The following is a 19,382-nucleotide window of genomic DNA, read 5'->3' as shown; positions in this document are numbered from 1 at the left end:
TGACAGTGCAGCTTTGGCTTGCTCCTGGACAGGCAGGGTTCCCAGGGCTGGAGCTCACCTCCCCAAACCGAGTTACGTTGCTCCTACCTCATGCGCTGCAGCTGCATCACCCTGGACCCCACGGGAGAGACCATCCAGCGCTGACCTGCCCCGGGAAATGTCTCCTTGGATGCACTGACCTCATGGACAGGAGAAGGTGACAACGCAAGGGGCACGTGGTTTCATGTCAATTCTTTGTTCAGGGTTATGTGCCACGTCTCCCTATTTTCTGGTTGTGGGAATAATCAAAAAATATAAATAGGATAAAATCAGGGTGGGGGAATATGTTGTTGGCTAATGCCACACTGTTTTGGTGTGGACGCACACCCTGACAGAGGTCTGGGATTAGTGTTTCTAACCAAAATCCTTGTTGATGCAACCCAGCATCCTGTTGGCTTTCTTCTTATATTGTAACAAAATATTGTTGGAATGCTTGGTTGAAGATTTTGTTCATTAAACAACAGTAACAAAACTTGATTAGAAATGAATGTCTTTCCAACTAGTCTATTTTTGCTTTATGCCTTCAGTAATTTGAAGAAATTAGTGGTGAATAGCAAATTTTGTCAGTGTTGTGAATAATTATACCTGCAATTATTGAACACTTGTTATTAAAGCAGATGATGAAGCTGGCAATTCCTGTTTAAGCTGCGTACTGATAATATTAAGGAAGCCAAGAGAAAAACAATAGAGATGATTAAGGATCTTGGTGGGACATATGGAAGAAAGCTGACTTTTGTTCAGCCTAACGAGGGAACTGTTAGAGAGGATTTAACACAAGTATTTAGTATATTGAAGTATATTGCAATAAAAGGCCTAGTATGAGAAGGAAGGGATCGTTCAAGGTTAATGGCAAACGTTAAAACGTGTAGTTGTGGTTCTCCATTTTCTTCAGCACTCAGCTGTGAGCCAGGCATCACACCAATATCTTACCTTATGTCTTACAGATGAGATAAGAGGAGAAATGCCTGGCCAACACACCGGTGGACGGATGAACAGCAAAATGATACAACTCACAGAAGGGCAGTTTGAATTTAGCACTAAACGTAGCAGTGGAGTCTGCTGGGACCCTGCCGGGAGCTTCCCAGCCCCTGGAAGTATCCAACGGTGGAAAGGGAGAAGTGCAGCCTGGCGCAAGCCCCGAAGGGACACTCAGGGTTGGCGACCTTGCAGTGTAGTGGTGGTGGCTCCTGCTCTTAATGCTGCCCCTCTTCGTTGCAAACCCTGCTGACCTAGGAGGAGAAGACCCTTCTGCCTCTCATTGAAGAAAAAATTCTCAAAATACTTGTGAAGAAGTAAATAAGGCTCCTCTCAGAGTTTTCTGGGAAGCCTAGAAATGAAGAGCTACCCAGAGGCATCATAATTCAAAAGAAGAATATTTTTCTTCAAGAACTAAGTGTTTTCTCAGAAAGCATTTTTATTTATAATTGTGATAGTCCAGTGCAGGACACCGATACCACAACACGCAGCTCCTGCTGACTTCCCCACACCATAGCACATGGGGCTTTGTCAGAGACTGTGCTGGGCCCAGAGAGGAATTCCTCCCCTCCTAGCTCAGATTTATTTCAATTCATGCTGATTTTAATTCATATTTATTTTGTTGTCATACTAATTTCTCTATCAAATAGCTGAGCACCCTTCAAGGCAGTGACTGGTGAGAAGCAGTATTTCCCCCCGAGGCTGCTCCCTTGCCGTGGCGTGTCAGGGTCTTGACCACCCATGAGCTGTAGTTGTGGCTTCACCAGATGCACTGTTAGTGCGGACAAGGCCAGACAAGCCATTTTCCTCATCCTCTGGCTGGAGGAAAGACAGGAGTCTGCCAACACCATAAAATATTGCCGCCGCTGCTTGGAGGGGCAAAGACCAGACTCTATTCAGGATGTAAGACCACCTCAAAAGCTATTTTTCCCAAGAACCCTGCCAAGGGCTAGCACATTTGGTTCATATAGATCCAACTGGTATTGCAAAAGGGTCAAAATATAGGAAGGCAGCTTCATGACTGCTCTCAGTGGACAAGACAACAGGGATTTCTTGAAGCTGGCTGTTGCGCATAGCTGCCAGGATCCTATGGATTTGCTTGTGACAGAAGGTGGTTGCTGGTGCTGTGGTGCATGCCACCGCATCGCTCGCCCGTGGGCCAGAGAGGATTTGAGGACTGCTGCGTTATAAATTCACATCATATTTTGTTCCTGGAGGTAAGATGCCCGATGTGTTTAAACGATGATTGGCTCTGCTTACTCTAGGGTCCATGTGGAGGAAGAAACTATGCCTCCGATTAGAGATCAGAGATGAGCAAAGTGAAAACTCGAATTTTCCAAATGACCTCAGCTCCAGCGGAGAGATTAACGGGAAGCATTGGGATGTCTCCATTACACAGATCTCCACCTAACAGTTCCAGTTAGACTAAAATATTTTCTTTCTACTGCTGTAGAGCAGATGAAACTCTACTAGAGGAAAATAATGGATATTAACTTTCAAAACGATGGTGATTTGGACTGAAATAAAATCCCTGTGGTTGACAATATGTGTTGGAGTTATAAGATCAAGTAGTGAATTACTACAAAATTGCTACGGGGAGGTCTTTGAAGTGGTGAATCGGGGTAAAGCATGCCGTAATATATTTAGGAACTGATAATGCAAATTGCAGAAGAAGAGAGGAGGAGAGGAAAATAAATTAACTCTCTAAAATGTTGTTGAGTATTTATGGGGACGTAATAGGTGTCCTGACACTTCTTATGAGAACCTGATTGTTAATCCCAGCGTGCCGGAGAAATGCCAGTTCGGGTAATTGCGCTCTGTCAGCCCAAGTCATGGCTGCAGCCAGGTGATGCTGGCTTGCATCTGCTCTGAGCCCCTCCATTGCATGGAGAAGAGCTTCCACCTCTCCTGTGCCTTCCTTGGGATTTGCAAACCAACCCCTCCAAAGTTATCCTGATCTTTCAAGACCCTTAAGGATTAAGGATAAAATGTCCATATTCTTGTATGAAATGCGTCGGTGCTTTCCCCCCGGTTCCTCGCCAGCAGCGCCGCAGTCTGTCCCCGTGCGCAGCTGGAAGCTGGTGTTGGCCGCAGAGGAGACATCGGGTTCCTTCGCTGGCCTGACTTGGCCAAGCAAGTGATAGGCCCGTTCCTGAGGGGGGCATTTCTATGAGTCCTGGGGGTTTTGGAGCTGAGGGGAGTCCAGATCATTAAAAAGTTCGGTTGCCACTCTCCCTGAAGGGCATGGGCTGATGAGGTGGAGAGGGAGAAGTCACCGCTTCGGCAGGGGAAAGCCTGCAAGAGCAGCTCCTGTGACAGCGTCCCTTGGCTGTGAGTGAGGGGTTTGGTCCCCTTCTCCGGCTGGGTTCCCCATTTTCCCCCAGCTGAGCTGCTCTGCCAGGTGCATCTGCAGCTTCTCACCCAAAAACTCTCAGTGCTTTGCTGGAGGAGATGCACTCTTTGGTGGAAAAGTGTGTGATTCTCCCCCTCTACTCTGCTCTGGTGAGACCCCACCTGGAGTACTGTGTCCAGCTCTGGGGCCCCCAACATAAGAAGGACATAGACCTGTTGGAGAGAGTCCAGAGGAGGGCCACAAAGATGATTGGGGGGCTGGAGCACCTCTCCTATGAGGAAAGGCTGAGAGTTGGGGTTGTTCAGCCTGGAGAAGAGAAGGCTCTGGGGAGACCTTATAGCAGCCTTCCAGTACCTAAAGGGGGCCTACAGGAAAGATGAGGAGGGACTTTTTACAAGGGCATGTAGTGATAGGACAGGGGGTCACAGTTTTAAACTGAAAGAGTGTAGATTTAGATTAGATGTAAGGAAGAATCTCTTTACTGGGAGGGTGGCGAGACACTGGCACAGGTTGCCCAGAGAAGTTGTGGATGCCTCCTCCCTGGAAGTGTTCAAGGCCAGGTTGGATGGGGCTTTGAGCAACCTGGTCTAGTGGAAGGTGTCCCTGCCCATGGCAGGGGGTTGGAACTAGATGATCTTTAAGGTCCCTTCCAACCCAAACCATTCTGTGATTCTGTGATTCTATTAAGACTGGAGGAGGTGGCAGGGACACCTCGCATGGTGCAGGCAGCTCTCACCCAGGCTGGAGAAAAGGATACGTAGTCATGGGCATCGAAACCTGCTGGATGAACACCCATACCTGCACAGGCTAGTTAGAGATGAGGAAGCTGAAAGTGCAGTATGGTGTCAGTGGGGCAGACAGCAGTGGAGGATGGGTTTCAGAGGAAAGGTCACTGTTATTTCCATGAGCTCTACTCCTTGCAAGTGATGGGTACCTGGATCAGCAGCAGTTCGGGGAGTCTGTGATTAGAGTCAGCTGCTTGTCAGTGTGAGTACACTGCTTGTCAATGTCAGTACATTGAAATTCAATTGGGTTTACATCTATGAAACAGACTGACATATCTGTTCAAGTCTAGATAGGGTTAATTGAAAAGTAACGTAGCTCCCAAAAGCCATAATCACTGAGCCATGTATTTGCCTTAGCTGAGACCTGAGATATGCTGCAACATATTCTCACTCCTTCTGCAGGCAGCCTGGCTCTCTGACGGACACCATCTTCTTCCTGCATGGATTTAAAATCTCTTCATCTGAATCCTTTATATTCTCTTAGGACTTGGTCACTGTAACGCATCTTCAGTGTCACCATGCCATACTTCACACTAACTTGGCGAATATGAGCTGTGTAAACATGCTCTTCCACTGCAGCTTCAAAAAAATTAGGGAAGAAATCATTTCCTGTTAATCTGAAATAGTTTCTTACATTTTTTCAGTGAACAAGACAAACAATTTTAACAACCTTAAATTCTTTTCTAAAGGTCTATGTAAAAATAAAATTTCAAAATATTGACATTAATCATTTCAGTGTGGGTGGGAGTTTTTGCATCACTGAAACAGTTCAGTGTAGCTAGTGTGAACTTGTGAAGTATCTTGGTTAGCTTGCTTTATTCTTTTTTTTTTTTTAAAAAGGAAACTGCTGAGAAATTATTTACCCAACTCAGCTTAAGAACAGAGCAACTATTTAACGAGTAGGTGTATACCAGGCCAGAGTGCCTGCAGGATGCTCAGCTGCACCTGTGCCCGGTGAGCTGACTTTGCCGATCCCCATCTCCTGCGCGGGTGCCTGTGCGCTCTGGCGATCTGCCCTTTAGCTCCAACAGCCCCTTCAGTTCCTCTCCAGCGCTGGAGCTGTGGGTCAGGCACATGAGCGGGTCTAACGGCGTCTGCTAAGGCCGGCAGCAACCCTGCGGCATCCCCTCCCGCTTGCACCGCACTCGCAGCCAGAGCCCTGTGTGAAAAGTGAATATTGACCCTTGTTCAAATGTCGCCCTGGTGCCTTGAATCACTCACTTTTATTTTCAACCCCAGCATGATATAATTGCCACTTCTCATGCACATACATACGGGTTGTTAAGTAGGCCGACCACTCCAAAACGCTTGCTCAGCCTCCTTCCATCAAGGCTAACACAATTTCTGTGTCTAACATCCCCTCCCCAGAAGCACCTATGTCAAGCACGCCTCGGTGGTACCGGCCACTGCAATTTAATTAGCACATAATTTCATGCTGCAAAGACTTCCTAGACTAACTGATGTAAAAACAGAAAGCTGTGATGTGAGAACATGCTCTGCATAATACAATTAATAATTGGGGTACATTTAAAGCAACAGACCCAGTGTGTGCCTCACACCCTGTGAATGTGCATGTAGCCTGATCCTAGTCTAGACACACAGGTCTTCATGATACCAGTCTATAGGAGAAACACCAGGCTAGAGAGATGTTATTGGTTTGGTCCCCCACCTTCCTCCTTCTACCTCAGTGCTCCCAAAGGGACACTCTGTGACAATTTTTAATTGCATTTCATGATACACACCGCAAGACCGGCACCACAGCGCTCACCGCTGCTCCACCAGCGGAGTGAGGCTCTGCGCTCCCAGGACAGCTGGGCGCAGGTGGTGGCTCACTCCACAAGTCAGCTGTGGCATCTGTCTGCACACACAGCACTGGACCAGGTAAGGGAATTGAATGGCCCAGAGGGCTGACGGGTTGAGAACTGGAGTCTGGGTTCAGATCCAGTTTCACCTAGAAGCCTCAAAAAGAGCCTCCGGGTTTGGCTGGTCATTTACACTAGAGGCACCCAAATCTCCTGGCTCTCTGAGCAAATGCCAAAATCATGGAATCATTTAGGTTGGAAAAGACCTTTAAGATCATTGAGTCCAACCATAAACCTAGCACTGCCAAGTCCACCACTAAACCACATCCCTAAGCACCACATCTACACGTCTTTTAAATACCTCCAGGGATGTTGACTCAACCACTTCCCTGGGCAGCCTGGTCCAATGCTTGACAACCCTTTTGGTGAAAAAAATTTTCCTGATGTCCAATCTAAACCTCCCCGGTACAACTTGAGGCTGTTTCCTCCCATCCTATCACTTGTTAATTGGGAAAAGAGACCAGCACCCACCTCACTGCAACCTCCTTTCAGGTAGTTGTAGAGAGCGATAAGGTCTCCCCTCAGCTTCCTTTTCTCCAGACTGAACAACCCCAGATCCCTCAGCTGCTCCTCATAAGACTTGTGCTCCAGACCCTTCACCAGCTTCGTTGCCCTTCTCTGGACACGCTCCAGCACCTCGATGTCTTTCCTGTAGTGAGGGGCCCAAAACTGAACACGGTATTTGACGTGTGGCCTCCCTCGTGCTTCCCAGTGATGCAGATGCACAGCCCACTCCTAGGTGGGCAGCTGGGTGCTGAAGGGGGACAGGCAACAGCAGTGGCCCCCCAGCGACAGGGCAGGGCATCGTCTCACCCCCAGAGGTGCTGAAGGAGCACAGCCCGCAGCGTTACGTGAGGTAGCCCAAGCTGGAGAGAGTGACTGCTTCCAGGCGGGGGACTGCAGCCCTTGCTTGCAGCAGCCTCTTTCCCTTTGCCCTCGTCTGCTTTTGCACCTTGTTGCAAGCCCTGAACACACTTTGAAAAATTATAAATCAGTAACAGCAAGCATGTTGCAGAAGTTCAGTACGTTGGAGGCAGATTAAAAGGCTGTAACTTTCATGAACAGAAGTAAGCGTCAAGAAAGATTTATTTCGAAACAGCTTTGGTACTCCCTGGTGCTCCCTGAGTCAGTTAGAACGAATGCATAATAAGTCTATAATCTGCCTGTGACTATATACACAAAATGCTGCTAAAGTGATGCTTGTAGCTTAATTCAGATGCATATTGTGCCCTGTGGATGTACCACGGTGCTGCCTGGAACTCAGCACAGCAAATAAATACGCATATTCTTACGTAGCCAGAAAGCAGAGGTGCTATAAGCCTAGGATTTGCACAGTGCAGGGATCAGTGTGGTTTTGATTTTGCATGTGGCTTTCATCGTTTTCCATGGAAAATAAACTTCCACTATTTCCCTACCACACCCCACCCCAATATGTCTGGGTACAAATAACAAATACGTGACTTAATGCAGCGCTGTGCCGCTGGATGTAGATACAGAGGTTTCGCAGCACCCCATGCTGATGCTCAGGCACCATGCTGCAGCTGCCAGCAGATCTTACGTGGTTGCCATCCTGCTGCAGGGAGAGCCACCATGGGGCCAGCCCTGAGCTGGAGAGGGGCAGTCAAGCCCTGCTGCACCCTCTCCACTATGTGCCAGGCTACGCAGTGCTAAAAAGAGGTAATCATGTGTGATGGGTTAACCCTGGCTGGATGCCAGGTGCCCACCAAAGCCGTTCTATCACTCCCCCTCCTCCTCAGCTGGACATATAACAAAGAGCTTGTGGGTCGAGATAAGGACAGGAGAGATCACTCACCAATTACCATCACGGGCAAAACAGACTCAGTTTGGGGAAAATTAACTTGATTTATTACAAATCAACCAGAGTAGGGTAATGAGAAATAAAACCAAATCTCAGAACACCTTCCCTCCACCCCTCCCTTCTTCCCAGGCACAACTTCACTCCCAGATTCTCTACCAAGCCCCCAGTGGTACAGGGGGACGGGGATGGGGTTTACGGTCAGTTCATCACACGTTATTTTCTGCCGCTTCATCCTCCTCAGGGGGAGGACTCATCACACTCTTCCCCTGCTCCAGCGTGGGGTCCCACCCATGGGAGACAGTCCTCCACGAACTTCTCCAACGCGGGTCCTTCCCACGGGCTGCAGTTCTTCACGAACTGCTCCAGCATGGGTCCTTTCCACGGTGTGCAGTCCTTCAGGCACAGACTGCTCCAGCGTGGGTCCCCCACAGGGTCACAAGTCCTGCCAGAAAACCTCCTCCAGTGTGGGCTCCTCTCTCCACAGATCCGCAGGTCCTGCCAGGAGCCTGCTCCAGCGCGGGGTTCCCACGGGGTCACAGCCTCCTTCGGGAACCCACCTGCTCCGGTGTGGGGTCCTCTCTCCCCGGGCTGCAGGTGGATATCTGCTCCACCGTGGACCTCCCTGGGCTGCAGGGGGACAGCCTGCCTCACCATGGTCTTCCCCACGGGCTGCAGGGGAATCTCTGCTCCGGCGCCTGGAGCATCTCCTCCCCTCCTTCTTCACTGACCTTGGTATCCGCAGGGTTGCTTCTCTTACATGTTCTCACTCCTCTCTCCGGCTGCCGAATACTGTCTGTCCCAACTTTTTTTTCCCTTCTTAAAAATGTTATCACAGAGGCGTTACCACTATCGCTGATTGGCTCGGCTTTGGCCGGCGGCGGGTCCGTCTTAGAGCCGGCTGGTATGGGCTCTCTCGAACACAGGGGAAGCTTCCAGCAGCTTCTTACAGAAGCCACCCCTGTAACCCCCCCCGCTACCAAAACCTTGCCACACAAAGCCAATACATCATGAGTTGCTGAATTTGCCCTGGGGTCTTTCCCGTGCAATATAGGTCACAGTCTGCATCTTGCCTGCAAAGCAGGAGAGTCCCCCCGGGTCTTGTCGCTGCAAAGCAAATCCTGCCCTGGGAACAGTGGTGCTCCCGTGGGTTTGTGCCTGAGAAGGAGGGGAACAAACCACCCAGCTCACAGAGGCACGAATACATTGTTGCCTATCGCATTTTAACATCAAATCAAAATGCTCCCGTGGTGGATGGCTTACTTATTCCTTTTGCTGCCTGAACAACCACAGACACCAGCCCGGATTCCGCAAGTCTCCATTGCATCAGAGGCCGTGGTTGAGAAGACCTCCAGCTCAGTGAGTGGTCAGTTGCATGACCACAACCGTGATACGCTCCTGGTGAGGACTGGAGGGAGGAGGGGAGATGACTGGAGTTCTCTTCATCTCCATCCATCTTCCTCCTTCCCAGTTTTCCAAACTTCAGGAGTTTCTTGGTTAGGCTGGGGCTGACCTTGTCTTGTTCCGACCTCCAGTGCATTTCAATGGGCTGACAGAGATTCAAACATCTGTGCTGTATTGCTGCTTACCATCCTCTAGCCTTTAATTTTATCTTGAACTCTGCAGGACTGGGAAAAGGTATCCTGCAAACCGTTTGTGTTCAAGGCCCAGGGCTGGTTTTATCAATTTTCCTGTAAAACGTCTAGCATTGATTGCTCAGAGGCAGACAGCAGCCTGGGTGAGGTGTTCGTCTGACCTAGCTGGACATCAAAGACTACCCTGCAAGAATAGATGTTAATGTTTTAAAGAAATGCCCATTACATCTAAGTGCCTACAGTATATGCTTATGGTTTCCCCATGGAATTAGCAGAAAGAAAACCGAAAAGGAGACAAGCATCTTCTGGGGTCAGCTTTCTGTTTGTTCTCTTAGGACACTGACTGAAATGTATCTATTAAACCAAGCATCCACTGCTTGCAAAACCACAGGGTGTTATGAAATTTTGAGCTGAAGGAGGTCAGCAGAAAGACTCCAGTGAGGGTAAATCAAGCTTAAAATAAATGTGGTTCTTGGTTTGTGGCAAAACCCTGGTGAAGAAATTCCAGAAAGATGTTTTAAAGTTTAGAAAATGTTCCCCAAGATTTCAGGAGGTCCCAGAGGCAGCGAGGGGCCAAATGCTGCATTCATAGCAAGCCCTTCCTCTAAGGAGCCCATGGAAGCGAACATAAACTTTTTGATTCATAAAGTGAGAAACCTTGAAATCAGAGTCTTCCTCAGGCAACTCAAGACTTAATATTAGGGACAAACAACATTTGTAACCATCACCTTAGAGAACAAAGTTAAACAAGGATCAAATGATTAATTTTGTTGTTTACAATGTAGGTACAATGCTCATTCTCATGTGCAAGGACTTGAACTGCATTAGAAAACACTCACCAAGTCATAAAATAAATGCCTTAATTTGTCTTTTTTTTTACTGGTCTTTAAAAAATGATCACAAATAGATCTTTTCTTTCTGTCTTTTTCCTACCTCCTTTCAAACAATGGCCCATCCAAGGGCATCTCTTGGCTACAGCTGCTGCCACCTGCAAGAGAATATATAACAGACTTCACCTCCAGGCATCACCTTGGAAACGGCAGACCGGCTTTATGCAGTGTCCAGAGGAGAGCAGGATGCTTTGCAAGGAAATGAAAAAGGCATTGACTTTCTCCAAAGTGCTCTCAATCTGTTGTTTAGGGTAGGTAACGGTACCTGGGTGGATGCATATTGACATGGGCTGATGCTTGTGGCTCTCAGCCTTGACCCCACAGCCCTGAGCACGGTGGGGTCAGTAGGGTGAGCGCAGTTGGGCGCACAGTTCTCGGTTCCCGGGCCTGGAACGTTGTTTCCAAGATTTGTGTTAATACTAGCAGTGGAGGTTTGTCAAGAACGTCCCTCAATGTCTCTTTTGTTGTCGCAAGGAGGAGTCTTTGCACTGCATCAAAACGTTCTGCACCGTGAAGGGAGCCTGTGGCTGTTGCAGCAATGTAACTCCAATTACAAGGAGTTGCATCATGCTAAAATAAATCACATCCTCCATTGGCTGATGTCATTGTGGAAAGGAATGGCCTCATAGCCTGCAAATCTAAGGCTGTTAATGGACAAAATGGTAATGCATGCATGCAGCTTCTCATGGAAAGGGTTTATTCATTGAAGACAAAGCAGAAAAGCAGTAGCAATCCCTGGAGAAAAAAATAGGTGAGTGACAGAGACACTTACAAAGCCGTAGAATGAAATCAGGCTGTTGCTTCTATCTTCCTTTAATCACACCTTATCCAAGCAGCCCAGTATTGTCATCCACCCTCGCTTTGTGCACAGGGAGTAGCTCTGCTGACTGCCACAGGGTCAGCTGCAATGTCTCTGTGATATTTTGGCCACCCCAGAGATCCCTTCCAACACAGCACCATAAAAAAGGCAAAGTGAAGACCTGGGAAGGCACCTGTGGCATAGGTCAGTCTTGTAGCATTTGTCCTGCTGCAAACCAAGGGGATCCTGCTTGTTTTATCTAATTACCCAGGAATTTTGCAAGAGCTGTCCTGTGCAAAAGGGATGGCAGAGCTGGGGGTGATGCCACCATGCTCTGGGAGTGTTGCAGTCTGTGGTGACGTGACAGCTACACGTGCCCCTGACTGCATTGTGATTCTCATGAACTGAGCTGTACTTTGTAATGTTTTCACAGCAAAACACAGTATTGGGAATGCTGGTGAGAGGGAAGCGGGAAAAATGGCAGAAGGTCAGCAGAGATTGTGTGACTGGGGGTCAGAGAGAGAGAGAGCACTAACTGTCTTCAGCTTGTCAGCTATCTGTGATATTTGTATGTACCTTTACTTCTAGAGGTTATATGGGGGTGCTGCAAGAATAAGGATCACTTCAGCTTGCAGGCAGAAGAATGCTTTTGCTAAAGGTGAAGCATATTGAGAACACTCCTGACACTGAAAAGACATTTTCTTCCATGCTTGGTCTTGACGAGACAGAAAAGCCACCTGGGTCAAAGGTGGAGATGCTGCACCCGGAGTGAAAATCGAGCTTTTCCCGGCTTATTGCTTTCACTGCACGTGAATGACTTGCTGTCCACCTCCCATCATGCAGCCTTCAGCACTCAGCACTGCCAGCTGCTGAAGGAGGGAGGCAATGCCTCCCGGTGCCAGCAGCCACACGTGGCATCAGTAAGGACCGGCAAAACCCGATGCACAACTTCCCATCATGGATGGAGGCAAACAGGACTTCAGGACTGAGGACACAATCTCGTGGAGATAAAGCCAGGAGAAGCTGTCACCAGCTGATGTAGTGGGGCTGTGTGCCTGTTGGTGGTCCTTCTGTATCTCCGTGAGCCTCAGAGGAAAGAGGTGGCCGCACAGAGCAATTCAGCAGCCATGCAGGATGGCTACAAACCATAAAGTAGGCAGGTTCATTTACTACCTTGACTCTTGCAGGATGCCTTGGGCTGAGAAAATCAAATGATCCACAGAGAGTGAAGCAAATGAAAAAATATAAACATCTCTCTCTGGTGCTGGCTGAGGGTCTGGGAAAAGAAGCTCACCTGCATCTCAAGATGATGGAGGCACCGACAGGGCCTCCGGCTTTGGAAAGTGATTGAGTGTGACAATGGGAATGAAGTGAAAACCATTAATTAGCATCGTTATTGGGAAAAGCAGAACTTTTATATGAATGAGGTAAGTTCATGGGGAAAATAACCTTTTTATTTACAGATGTTTAAGTTTTTCAGCTGAAGGCCTGAGCTTGAAGACACGTGCAGCCATGTGCAGCCTCCCCGGTGCTGTAGCAAAGCCAGGACTAACTTCCCCTACAGTGGTTACAATTGGGGGAAAAAAAGGGAAAATGGGTGCTTGGTGTTGCCATGGTTACTCTGAGGCTGGACTTGCTGAGAAAGAACAGGAGGTTACAGTAATTTGGATGTACCCTAAGCATTAATTTTCAAGAAAATGCTTCTTTTTTTTTTTTTTTTTGAGAAAAAGGTTTCATTCCTTGTGCAGAGGAGACATGGATGAGCTCACGTGTCTTGCAGTGGGGCATTCTGAGATTACCACTCCACTTAACTGTAGTGCACAGACCCGCAAAGGTGCTCTGCCAATGGGCTGATTTTGCATGTGGGCCTAATAAAGTGAAAGAAGGGGTGGCTCAAAAACTCAACATTTTTCCTTGTCCCCTTTGCCTTTTGTTCTTCTGTTTTCCATAAGCTGCATTTTCTATGCCATCTTCTTCTGGCTTCTGCTTCTCCACCCTCCCCTCTTCCCCTCTTGGCTGCCAAAAAGCTTGCTGGCTTCTCTTCAGGAGACCCTCACCGCAACTGGAGTCCCAGAAACATCTCCAAAAATCCACATCTTCCTTTCTTCCCGCCAGTTGCTACCTCCCCTCCGGCAACAGTCACTCACGGGACACTCACCTGCTCTCCCTAGCCCACCTCCCGGCTCTTTTGGGACTTGCAGCCCTGTGAGGTCATTGGCTTCTCGGCTTTTTTGGGGGGTACATCTTCCACAGCTGCGGCGTTTCCTTCATTTGATCCTCACCACGTCCAAGCCCATTTTGTGCTCCTGGCCCAATGACTGCTGGGGACCTGGCAGCTCTTCGCTCCGAATGCTGCTTCCCTTCTCTGCTTAGCCAGGTAGAAACGGCTTCTCTCCTTCTTTCTTCCAACACAGGACACGGCAGCTTTGATATCACCACCTTCTCCCTCTCCTTCTCTCGGATTAGGCTTTTCATATAAGGCAGCAAGCAAATCCAAGCCCAATCCTGCCTTGGCCCATAGCGGAACCCAGATATTTTTGGGTTTCTCCACCAAAGCACAAAGGCCCTTTTGGTGTCCTCAACATGCGGCTATTTGACACCGCATCCTAAATGTCACAGGCGGATTGCGATGTGCCCTAAGGCATGTCCTCCTCATCTCTCCTCCACTTTCCCTCTTCTTTCTGTTCTTACCAATAATTACAGCTGGGGTTAGACAAAGCCTTCATTGTACCAGACCTCCAAGGATAACAGGAGGAAAATGCTGTAAAAACTCACCCAAGTTAACTAGGCAAAACAGACGAGAATTCTTCTTGCAGTTTAACAGCAACAGAGGGGGCTTTTGCCAATTTTATGCAGAACTTAAAAAAATGGTCAGTGATATTCTCTGGAAAACAGGGCCACATTTTCAAACCTGGGAAGGGAAGAAGATTTTACTTTAACAGCTAAGAACATGCTCAGCATGAACTCAGATCTATTTCCCTGAGTTATAGGCAGACCAGTGTCTTATGGAGTGGAAAGTGGTCCATCTACTTTGGCTTAACATGATGGTGTTCAGACTCCAGCATCTCACTGTAGGTGAGAAAACTGGGACTGTGGCCTTTTGTAAGGCTTTAACAGTGAAAGCACTAAGGAAATACTGTAGGTAACTGGTAGAACCAGAACAGTTACTAAATTGCTATGAGATAGTGATTTAGTATTTTATTGCCATTTAAAAAAAAGTTTTTAAACTGCTTTAATAAATGCTTGAGGGATGATGCTTTAACCAACTCTCACAAATACTGTGACAAGACAGTGGATATATATCTCCCTACTGCAAATCTGAATTTCCTGAACATTAAGCCATCCTAACACAGGATGACAAAACAAAGAGCACAGCTTTTCATGTGCTGCCAACATTAGATACCAGTTCTTAGATTGCTTTATAGTGATTTGACCCGTGCCAATATAATTCCACTGACTTTTTACATGATGTTACTGTTGTGTTTTGTAGGAGAAAATTATGGTTTAGTTCAACTACAGCAGCTTTTTTTACAGATCAACTTACCTTATAGATCAGATTTATATGGTCCTTGCAATCTTCAGCAATTTATTCTGGAAACGGTAAGATACCATGCCGGAGAGGCTCAGAAGGAAGATTTGCACAGTGGTTTTTATTTCTGTTTTATACAAGGAAAACTGAGCCCCAGGAAGTTAAATAAATTGTCAGAATCACACAGGGCATTGGGCAGAAAAAGAAACTCAACCCAGACCCTGCACGTCCTAAGCTAGAGCACAAGCAGCAAGTAACATCCAAGGGGTAACCAAGGTTAGATGGATTTGTAAAGGGTATCCTCAGTAGAAAGTCTTCTTCCAAGAAGCACATTTCTGGCAGCCCTTCCCCTACCAGCTTTCTAAGCTTTCAAGCTGCCAAAAATGAATTGCTCTCTTTGACAAAGCTTTTGAATTCATTCAGGCTGAATCTGCTGCCCTTTCTGGATTTGAGTTATTAACCATTATTTTTATCTACGATGCATCTGGCTAGCACATACTCTTAAATAAAGACATTTTCCACTTTTTTTCTCTTGCACTTTGAAGCAAATAAAATTGCTTGAAATGTAGAGAGGTGACCCTCCTTTGAGAAGTGCAGGATTTTCAAGTAAATCTTTAGTGTAGAGTACTTCTCACAGCAGCAAGTTATTTTACTAAAGCACATGATGTAGTGGTTTTATATACCATTTATTTGCAGTCCTGTAATGAAATATCTTTTCTTTGTTCCAGGCTATTTCTAATTTAGTCACCAAAAAATAAAAGAATTTGGAGAATACACCCATCTCTTATCTGGCACAACAGCAATGTCATATTTTTAATTTTGACTAAAAGTGCGCCACTATCCAAAGACAGGGAGCTGTTATATGGCCTGTAGAAGCTGAAATGTGATAGAAATACATATAAATAAAGTTAACATAACCAAACCCAACTACAGCCTGCTTCCCTTGACTTCAGTTGGCGTGAATTGCCTACAATAATGTAGACATTTTAAAAGGGGGAAGAGAAAATTTCTCATTTCTCAGTCAGCCCTGACTCAGGTACCAATTAGCCAGGATGGAGAAAATTTACCCTTGAAAAAACAATTTCTGACTACTTAAAGTTGCAGCACTGTCTCGCTGTTGTTCAAAATCATTTCGGCACCATCCTGGAGGCAACTGGGAGAAGTGGGATGAAGACTTGCACAGAAGAAGAAAGAAAGAAAGATGCTGCTTTTGTGCCCAAGCTTGCCAGTGTTTTCCAGGGGGATACAAACAGGCAGAAATTAATGGAGTGATCCACAGTGCCTTGGAAGCTGCACTTACATGCTCTCTCTTGACGTTCTCTATAACTGGTAGGGTTGCATGTGGTAAAATGTTTGCAATGTCCAGTCTTTCCTTGTTCCACACCTTTCCCAAACAAACGGCACGTGATTGATGGCACGATACCCTTTCTGAACGTGGATGCTTTAAAACAAACTGTGGTGTACAACCGTGCCCTAATTTCTCTCTGGAGTTGAAGATAAAGGTATGCTCAAATATGTATGCTAAATGTGACCATGGGGGTTAAGTTCCTTTTTATTCATATACATGAACAAGTTGGTGCACATGTCATTTTTACTACTTCAAAGTAAATAAACAGATACATAGATAGATAAACTCAGACAAGCAAAAGCCCTGAAACCCAGCAACTGTAGCCTTCTACTAATGGTTTGTGCCCAGAAACAGTGTACATTAACAAGCCCATCTCTGCTGAAGCTTTTGATATTGCTGTTGCACCTGACAACTCTGATACTGAAGTGGCTCAGAAAATGTCTCTGCCGGCCTTGCTAATGCACAAACTGCCTCCTTGCACTTACAGAAATGCCTCTTGCCAGCACATACTGCGCAAACACGTCAGTGTTTATTAAATCTGAGGCTGAGATGTGGAGCGGCCTCAGTCTCTCTGATACCAAGGCAGACAATGTTCTGCTCCCTGCAGGATCAGTTCTTAGCTGGTAAATAATGCTATATTCTCATTCTTCGTCAAGTAAATTCCCTTTCTCTGGCAATCACACACTCTTGGAGTGATGCCAGCCATATCCAAATGTGACTTGCCCTTTGGGTAACTTCCTTGAATATTTTCTCTCGTAGGGATGAGAGAAGCTCAGAATTATGACACCCTATATTCATATAAATACCATGAAATGGTTGTTTACAGTGAACTTCTTATCAATCCGGCAAAAAGCCCTGCTGTGCAAATGATGTGAATCAGTTAGAATAACAGGTAGCTCTTAAAGGACCTGCAGCCAAAACCCAGATATATTTGTACTTCCTGCTATGAGGTTTCTGGTGCTCAGCATCTTTTTGGATCACATCATTATATTAACTGCTCAAGTTTTCTGAGGATTAAAAGACCTGGTTTGGACTTTAGGAGACAAGATGGAAGCCCAGTCAGTTCCAATAATCTCACCAAGCAAACTAAATATTTAAGTTGAAGTACAGATGCTTATTGTGGCATGGAATTCAGTCTGGACTGGAATTTCACAGCTGGTTTTGGTATCTTTGATCTTGGACCAAACACTAGCCCCCAATGCCCCAGGCTTGGAGGCGTCTCAGCCAGGCCACCTCTGAATCTCGATCTTCACTGAAATGTGCTGCTCTATGAGGAGTGGAAATGAAGTTTCCCATGGGGTTGGACCCTGCATCTCTACATTCCTTCCCTTCCCCTCCTGGCTCTCTCATTTCCTCTCTGCCTGGCCAGGCAAGCAGCAGCATCTTTTATGCCGTACTTGAAGTTACACGTGGGCTGACTGGCCAGCGGGTTCTTGCCTCTTGTTACAGATAAGAGACCGAAAGTGTTTTTCCCTTTGTGGGGCTACCCTGGGGATGTAAAAGTTAATGTCCACCTAAAACTTGTAGGATGGCATATCTGGGGGATCTCTGCCTGTGTCAAATGGGACTGAAAGTGATTGGTGGATTAAAAAAATTCTTAAGTAGGTCACTGAGACAAGGTGGTAGCATATGGTTTGGTTTCCTTTGCACACTACTGCTAGAAACAGCTTATAGAAATTAGTTTTTCTAGCTTACTTCTTTTTTAGTGCTTAAACTGATATGTTCTTCGGCAGCCAAAAACCTTACTCCAAACATGGGATGTGTCTACTGCACCGGTGTCGGATGGTTCAGATTAACCTTGTGTCAGAAGCCAAAGCAGCAAAACTTAGTTTTGGTGCCTTGTCCTCCACTGTGTCATGTAGCTAAAGCATCATGGTTTGGTGGTAGGTGTCTGCACCACAGCCTAGGGTGCAAAGATGACATGCTTATGGGGGTTTGAATCCATTCCTGTAAAGGAGCTAGAGGCTTTTGATGGACCTCTTCTCTCTCAGATTCTGCTCAGGGTGGGGACAGAAACAGGGACTGGCACATTGCAGAAGACCTGGGGAAGAGAGAGGCAGAGATCAAGAACCTGAAACACACAGGATTATCAGCTTCATCAGTGTTCCTGCTAGTCTGTTTGAGCAAGGCACCATAAAAACCAGTGCCCTGCCATGGCTTCAAAACTTCCTCAAAGTGAGTGCCCTGTGTTTGCTCCCCTTAGCCCTCCCACATGCAGAACATTACTCCTGGCCCTTCTGCCCCACGATGAGATCTACAGGCCCTGCTCCTTGCCAAGCCGAATTACAATTACTGCCAGCACTGAATCATTATTGCTTGGATTTGATCCATGTGTTGCTTTTCCAGCTCACTCTCCACCCACCCCTAATAAAGGACGGGCAGTGCCCTCACTTTGCTGTCATCCCTGCCCTCCTCCTGGGCAGTCATTCCCAGGGGAGCGCCCACATGCTCCTCATCCAGTAAGTAGGGAAGCTGTCAAAACGTGCAATGAAGAAGGAACGTGTTCCAGATGCATGAAATGACACTGGGCTTCCTGAAGACGACAACGCTCCAGGCGTGGCTAGTCCAGCCCGCCTGGCCTTGGCACCACTAACACTGCCATTTGCCTCTGCCAGGCAAGGCTGTATCCAGCAAAGTCTGGGCTGCGGGAGAGTTATTAACATTTTAACAAGGACGGTAATTTGCCTCCTCAGTTGAACTTTTTCTGTAACCACCTGTTCTCCGTTACTCAGTATTTTTAAGGTTTGGACCAGAGATCTTTTGGAAAACACGTTGCCATCCAGCAACTGATTTGGGAGCATCCCAACAATAAGTGAAATTTTAAGAATGTTGTTGATGGTGTTCAGGTAAATTGGGATTTTCTAGGCTTAAAGTTCTCCACTTCTTTCTGTTCAACCAGGATGGACAAAAGATGCTGTCTGTGACTGTTGCTAATTCCCCAGTGTCATGCTGGTGGAGAGATGTTCCCACCCAGGACTCCCTCTCTCCTGCCATCAAAGGGTGGCGTGAGCCCATAAAATGCCTCACTGTTACTCTGGGTTCAACTGCTCTACAAATGGCAATTAAAATTCATTAACCTGATTGCTCAGAGACAAGCAGAGGGAAACTGGAAATTTTTATCCCTTTTCTCTGCTGGGTTTCTCAGACATAGGGTGGAAACCTGGGTGATCCATGAGCTCTGTTGAGCATCCTCATGTTATGAAGAGATCTGCTACTACAACCACAACTCAGTGATAGGGAAAAATAAATTATGTGGGATATTTTGAGGAAACAGCTGACAGAAGAGCGATGAGATATTCTTTTTTCCCCCGTGGTGATAAATTTTAAAGCCAAAGAAGCAGAAAGGTAAACAGTAAGAAAGATTCACAAGCTGCATTGTTAATTTTGATAA

The sequence above is a fragment of the Harpia harpyja genome, chromosome 2 (genome assembly GCF_026419915.1).
Source record: "Harpia harpyja isolate bHarHar1 chromosome 2, bHarHar1 primary haplotype, whole genome shotgun sequence".
Lineage (NCBI taxonomy): Eukaryota > Metazoa > Chordata > Aves > Accipitriformes > Accipitridae > Harpia > Harpia harpyja.
The sequence above is the reverse complement of the archived record's forward strand: the minus strand, read 5'-3'. Positions refer to the sequence as shown.